At 59.0% G+C, this 5290-nt stretch overlaps 1 protein-coding gene across 1 annotated transcript in view; it reads left to right on the forward strand.

The window, feature by feature from the left end:
* The window catches only part of ANHX (anomalous homeobox), an 18840-nt gene that overhangs the window by 5138 nt on the left and 8412 nt on the right, over positions 1-5290 (forward strand). The window lies entirely within an intron of this gene.

Below are 5290 nucleotides of genomic sequence, written 5' to 3' on the forward strand. Positions count from 1 at the left end.
AACAAAGAAGTCAATGAAGACAGTGCAAGACCCGCAGTTCAGGGAACACTGACCCAGACCAGAGAGCCAATGCGGGAGCCATCCTGGGGTGCTGACTCCACACCTGGTCTAGGAAAACATCACCTGGGTGGAAATGGGAAGGAGGGCTCCCAGCCACCAGTCTTTAGAGGAGACACCTGGAAAACTGGAAGAAGTTACAGATGTGATAAAATCAGGTAATATAAGAAAAAAGGAAGGCAACTGGAAATCCCAAGAAAGTAAAGATATAACCGCAGAAAACTAAGAAATTTAGGTGACAGGCGAATTGATGCTGCCAGTGTCCTTACAAGGGAACATGTCACAAGATGCTTTTGTACTTGGTAGACAAATATATACCTAAATACATATTCTTCAGAGGAAGTTGTAGCCCCACAATAACGAAGCTGAAACTGAGGAAATGATACTTCAGTCATGAGATGCGCTTAGCTGTCCTCTGTTGCAGCAAGTGGTGACAGGAGTGTGAGTGCAGGGGCGGCAGCGGTCTTGTTTCGACTCCTTCCTCACTGTCGTGCTTTTATCGCACTGCACGTTTTACTTTGCAAACTAGAAAAAGTAGGAGAGTGCTGACCCTTCCCACACTGCAAATGAGACCCAAGTAGCTGTGGCATCTTGTGCAGAAGAGCATGGTCTGTCTGGAATGGACCCACCTGTGGAGCTGGCTCACCGAGGGGCAGTGATGGACACAGCCACAGCGGCATCTGCAGGGTGCATCATGAGGTCCAGCCCGTGGCCACGGACCAGCTGCCCAGTCTGGAAGGAAACTTCTGAGGATGCCAGTGCAAGGGACATCAGCCACGACTCAGGGGCAGCCATAGAAGGGTCCAGCATGTCACCGCCGGCGGTCAGAGGACAGAGGCCAGGGCCTGGGCAGATGTGGGGGAGAGTGGCAGGACTGTGGCCAGGCCCCTCCTGGTACATCTCACCACCCTGCAGAGACCTGGGAAAGACAGCAAACACCATCCCCTGGAGGGCAGAGACTCCCTCAGGCCAGGGCAGAGGGCCTGGGAGGACACTCAAGCCCCATTTGGGAATCCAGGTTCCCGACTCAACTCAGCCACAGCGGCTGTGGGGCCCACCACATCCCTAACCACATTGCTTTCACCTGTGGCTCCCAGGGTTCCAGAACACTAAAAAAAAAAATACTATTACTGGAAACCTAAGACACAGGGGCAGTTCATTTAAAAGGACCTTCAATGAAGCATTGTTCCCCAACACTAAAAGCAGGAAATGATTAGGAAGACCTTAACAGTGGGTGATGATGATGATGGCTGATCTTACAGGAATATTAGGCAACAACTGATAATAATTTAAAGACTCGGGCGCCTGGGTGGCACAGCTGGTTAAGCGTCTGCCTTCGGCTCAGGGCGTGATCCCGGCGACTGGGATCGAGCCCCACATCAGGCTCTTCTGCTATGGGCCTGCTTCTTCCTCTCCCACTCCCCCTGCTTGTGTTCCCTCTCTCGCTGGCTGTCTCTATCTCTGTTGAATAAATAAAATCTTTAAAATAATAATAATAATAATTTAAAGACTCGTTATTGCACCCTCGCTGTGTCTCAGATGGTGCTCCTGGGCTTCCCTGTGACCCCCCCGCCCCTGTCATTTCTGCAACAACCTGCGTCGTATCCCCTCCCCATCTCGAAGATGAGAAACGCACAGCACTTGGAGCTCATGACAACCTGCCTACGTTCACACACCTGGGCAGTGCCGGCATGCAGGGGAAGGGCCAGGCACAGGAGGTGTCATGAGAGATGCTGAGGTCACAGTGGTAAATGGAAAAAGTGTCCACATCTTGATGGTTACACAAGGGGAACCGCCCCTCCCTCAGACCTAGTCCTGCTGATGGTCGGCACTTTCCTTATCCTTACATCAGATTAGTGCCTCATTTCAGGTGAGGGAATGTCCTTGGACAGTGCCTAGTGGATCTCAGGAACTCAAGAAATGTTAGCTGTTACCGACTCAATCACATAGAAACAATACAAAATACCAGAAACAAAAAAGAAAAAGAATAGCTGGGGTTTGCCTTTAGAAAGTAAGCTTGCATGTGTTTCTTTCCAACTCTGTTTTCCCCATTCTCCAATATATCCATGAAGTCAGGCTGTGAGCCGGGCTCCGGGCACAAGTGTGGGGTCCCTGACGTGGACTCCTTACCAGGGGCTTCCCCACCCCAGAGTCACAGAGGTCTCTGTTCTCAGCAATCACTGACCTGGTCCCACTGTCAGCTCCAACATTCACATGCCTGGTCCGGGCCTGATCACCCACCCAGGATGGGGAAACTGAATAGGGTGATGGTCCCACAGGCTGCGGGACAGCAGTACCTGGCAGGCAGTGGCCCGGCAGAGTCTCATCTCCAGAAAAGTCTGGGGCCAGGGCCAGCGACTCCCACGGCCCCTGAGCGGTCTCCCTGGACTGTGCAGGCCCATCTTCCTCCTTCCTGCTGAAAGCCGAACAGATGGGGGTAGGCTTGCTGGCGCTCAGGCCCCAGCCAGCTTCCCTGCAGGTTAGCAGCAGCCCTGCTGGCTCTGGAAGAGGTATTTTACAGTTACTTGTAGTTACTACTTGTAACTAGTAGTACTTGTAGTTACTACTACAAGATCCTTTGTCTGTCCTTTAAATGTCTTGTCGGAACCTCTAAGTCCTGGCGGCTGGCTCGCTCCCTGTCGGCTCGGCCTCCTGCCCGGGACACACAGTAACCTCTAACGCAAGACAGCCGCTGCAGCCCTCCTGGGGCCCATCCCGAGCCGCCACCCCGGCCGTGTGCTGCAGGGATCTCGCTCCCAAGAGGACGTCTGCGAGTGCAGACTGGGAGGGCAGGGCCCCCAACTCGGCCTCGCCCGGGGCCGGGCGTCGGGAAGAATCCCAGAGTCGCACGCAGGGTGGGGCCCTCGCAGCCACTCACCTGGCCGCGGAGGCCTGTCACACCCAGGGCGGCGGGGGTGGCCGGCAGGCTGCGGGGTCCTCTGCCGTGTAGTCGGGGGCCAGCAGCGGCGCTCAAGGGCCCTCTGGCGCCGCCGGTAATTGGCGAACCAGTTGTACACTTGCTCTGCGCTCGAGGCTCGTCTCAGAGCCAGGTTCTCCTGCCCCAAAACAGCACAGCCTCGAGCGCCGCCCGGGCGACGCGGGGCGGCCTCCGCCACTCCTGCAGCCCAGCCCTGCTCGGCCGGCGCCCGCCCGCGCGACCAACCCGCCCACGGAGGCCCGGGAGCTCAACGGCCTGCGACCGACGCCGGGACAGCGGCGCGGCGGCCTTCCGAGGCCGCGGACCCGCGAGGCGGAACCCCGCGGGCAGAGCCGCCCGGGATCGCGGGCAAAGCGCTGCCGATCCGACAGCGAACGTGGCGAGGGAGCGCGCCAGGAGCGCCATCTGGGTTGCACAAGCCCCCACCCGGGAAAGCCTTGCTGACTGGATGAGGGCGACACGTGGGCGGAGCTAACACGGGAGCGCTCTGCCGATTGGACAGAGAACGTGACGGATGGAGCCGACACGAGGAGCTCCCTCTGGGTTGGACAAGCCACCACCCGGAAAGCCTGGACTGGATGAGGGCGCTGGGCGCTAACACGGGAGCGCTCTGCGCGTGGACAGGGAACGTGACGGATGGAGCTGACGCCAGGAGCTCCCTCTGGGTTGGACAAGCCACCACCGGGAAGATCGGCAGAGCGCTCCCGTGTTAGCTCCGCCCACGTGTCGCCCTCATCCAGTCAGCAAGGCTTTCCCGGGTGGGGGCTTGTGCAACCCAGATGGCGCTCCTGGCGTCAGCTCCCTCGCCACGTTCGCTGTCGGATCGGCAGCGCTTTTGCCCGCGATCCCGGGCGGCTCTGCCCGCGGGGTTCCGCCTCGCGGGTCCGCGGCCCTCGGAAGGCCGCCGCGCCGCTGTCCCGGCGTCGGTCGCAGGCCGTTGAGCTCCCGGGCCTCCGTGGGCGGGTTGGTCGCGCGGGCGGGCGCCGGCCGAGCAGGGCTGGGCTGCAGGAGTGGCGGAGGCCGCCCCGCGTCGCCCGGGCGGCGCTCGAGGCTGTGCTGTTTTGGGGCAGGAGAACCTGGCTCTGAGACGAGCCTCGAGCGCAGAGCAGTGTACAACTGGTTCGCCAATTACCGGCGGCGCCAGAGGGCCCTTGAGCGCCGCTGCTGGCCCCCGACTACACGGCAGAGGACCCCGCAGCCTGCCGGCCACCCCCGCCGCCCTGGGTGCTACAGGCCCGCGGCCAGGTGAGTGGCTGCGAGGGCCCCACCCTGCGTGCGACTTGGGATTCTTCCCGACGCCCGGCCCCTCGGGCGAGGCCGAGTTGGGGGCCCTGCCCTCCCAGTCTGCACTCGCAGGACGTCCTCTTGGGAGCGAGATCCCTGCAGCACACGGCCGGGGGTGGCGGCTCGGGATGGGCCCCAGGGAGGCTGCAGCGGCTGTCTTGCGTTTAGAGGTTACTGTGTGTCCCGGGCAGGAGGCCGTGAGCCGACAGGGAGCGAGCCAGCCGCCAGGACTTAGAGGTTCCGACAAGACATTTAAAGGACAGACAAAGGATCTTGTAGTAGTAACTACAAGTACTACTAGTTACAAGTAGTAACTACAAGTAACTACAAGTAGTAACACCCTCTTCCAGCCAGCAGGGCTGCTGCTAACCTGCAGGGAAGCTGGCTGGGGCTCAGAGCGCCAGCAAGCCTACCCCCATCTGTTCGGCTTTCAGCAGGAAGGGAGGAAGATGGGCCTGCACAGTCCAGGGAGACCGCTCAGGGGCCGTGGGAGTCGCTGGCCCTGGCCCCAGACTTTTCTGGAGATGAGACTCTGCCGAAGCCACTGCCTGCCAGGTACTGCTGTCCCCGCAGCCTGTGGGACCATCACCCTATTCAGTTTCCCCATCCTGGGTGGGTGATCAGGCCCGGACCAGGCATGTGAATGTTGGAGCTGACAGTGGGACCAGGTCAGTGATTGCTGAGAACAGAGACCTCTGTGACTCTGGGGTGGGGAAGCCCCTGGTAAGGAGTCCACGTCAGGGACCCCACACTTGCTGCCCGGAGCCCGGCTCACAGCCTGACTTCATGGATATATTGGAGAATGGGGAAAACAGAGTTGGAAAGAAACACATGCAAGCTTACTTTCTAAAGGCAAACCCCAGCTATTCTTTCTTTTTTGTTTCTGGTATTTTGTATTGTTTCTATGTGATTGAGTCGGTAACAGCTAACATTTCTTGAGTTCCTGAGTATCCACTAGGCACTGTCCAAGGACATTCCCTCACCTGAAATGAGGCACGAATCTGATGTAAG

This window comes from Ursus maritimus, unplaced genomic scaffold, assembly GCF_017311325.1.
Source record: "Ursus maritimus isolate PB19 unplaced genomic scaffold, ASM1731132v1 scaffold_33, whole genome shotgun sequence".
Taxonomy (NCBI): domain Eukaryota; kingdom Metazoa; phylum Chordata; class Mammalia; order Carnivora; family Ursidae; genus Ursus; species Ursus maritimus.